Raw genomic sequence first — 1,563 nt, 5'->3', positions numbered from 1 at the left:
GGGGGGAGTAATAAAATTGTATGGACTTCCTTTCAATCTATTCACTGTGGCAGGTTCAGATATCAGGAGGGTATTTTGGGGGACATACGAATATGTGGAGGCAAATCTTTTTCCAAATTGTATTCAAATTGATACCCATATGATAAGGGTTCGATCTAGGAGAAGGTGCAGAGGAAACAATAAAAGGAGGTAGAGATGGAGGAATAGCAGAGATGATAGGCCTGTACAAAAAGTATGGAGGATCTAGTAACAGCTTGACTACCGTCTGGCACCAAGATAGTAAAACCCCTTCATTGTAGAGTGAAGGTTTGGAGTAGAACGATGAAAGATGACAAGGCTGCGGGTCCTTCAGATCAGCCACATCAAAGACACCCAGTGAACAACATCCCTATAATGAGGAACCCCGTTGAGGTGCTATTGCAGGAAGGTGATCCAGTCTTTAATCGAGTATCCATTGAAGAAACTCGCCAACATGAGGCAGCAAAAGTGCAAATACAAGGGCATGAAAAACAGTCTCTGAGCAGGCATAGCAAAAGGGGCAATCAGAATTAACAAAGAGGTTCCTACGAAAGAGATGGTTGACAGCCAAAACTCCGTAGCTACAGTGCCTCCAAGAAAATTGAATGAGGGAAGTAATGACCTTTAAACACTTGAACCCATAAACCAATTCCATTCTGTAAGATCTGCCACCACTGTTGTGCTAGTAGAGCCAAATTAGAACATTCAAAGTTGCGAAAGCCAAAGCCGCCGGTGACTTTTTTTGGTGCACAAATTCTCATTCTTAGGCATGTTTCCACCTGAACCGACGAAGGAAGAAGGATGAAGAATCATAGACATGACTGGACAGATTTGATAAAAATTTCCTTACAAGCAGGGGAAAACAGATTTTCCTTCCTCCTTGAAAGTTTTGACTTGGACCCTTCTGATAATGCCATGGAAAGTAAGGCTTCCAAAATCACAGTTGGGAGGTCCAAAGTTTCCATGATATTGGCTTCACAAAAGACAATTGAGTGTATAAATGTCGTGTTTGATGGCAGAGGGAGTATTGGGGCTAAAGAGAATGTTGGTTGAAGGAGGGTCATAATATGATGGCATCCTAGCAGCTCTAACTTAGCAGAAAAGAAAAAAAAAACAAGTGTGAGACCCGGGGATCAGGTCTTCTAGTTTTAAGCTTGATTAGATATGGTCTTCATGAGTTGGGCTTGAAGCATTAGGTCAGCCATTTATATGTAGTTTAGGGTGATAAGTATATAGTTAAGATCTTGTAGTGCCAGAATCCTAAATGCCATTTTCTATGGCTAGAGTACCCAAAGCTATGTTCCCTCAAACATCTTAGGGACTCAAATGTTTGCCTGTGTGAGGGGGAGGGGGGGAAATTCTCTTAATTGGTGGGTCTTGTGCCCATAATACGCTCGCTTACTGATAAGTGTGTGGCCTAGAATCTAGCAAAAGATCAATTGGTTCCGTTTGGTTATGTATAAAATAAGAAAAAAAGATGTTTGAAAGGCAATGTGGTCCTCGTGCTCAGACATAAAGGAGAGCAAAATCATGAAAGGAAGAAAT

At 41.6% G+C, this 1,563-nt stretch overlaps 1 long non-coding RNA gene across 2 annotated transcripts in view; it reads left to right on the top strand.

Moving 5' to 3' along the window:
* The window catches only part of LOC122088136, a 5,289-nt gene extending 4,331 nt beyond the window's left edge, over positions 1–958 (top strand). For both annotated transcript variants that reach the window (XR_006142984.1, XR_006142983.1), the window contains one exon: positions 54–958. This is a non-coding gene — a long non-coding RNA (uncharacterized LOC122088136). The remainder of the gene's footprint in view (positions 1–53) is intronic.
* The last annotated feature ends 605 nt before the right edge of the window (positions 959–1,563 follow it).

The sequence above is a fragment of the Macadamia integrifolia genome, chromosome 2, assembly GCF_013358625.1.
Source record: "Macadamia integrifolia cultivar HAES 741 chromosome 2, SCU_Mint_v3, whole genome shotgun sequence".
Lineage (NCBI taxonomy): Eukaryota > Viridiplantae > Streptophyta > Magnoliopsida > Proteales > Proteaceae > Macadamia > Macadamia integrifolia.
The sequence above is the reverse complement of the archived record's forward strand: the minus strand, read 5'-3'. Positions and strand labels throughout refer to the sequence as shown.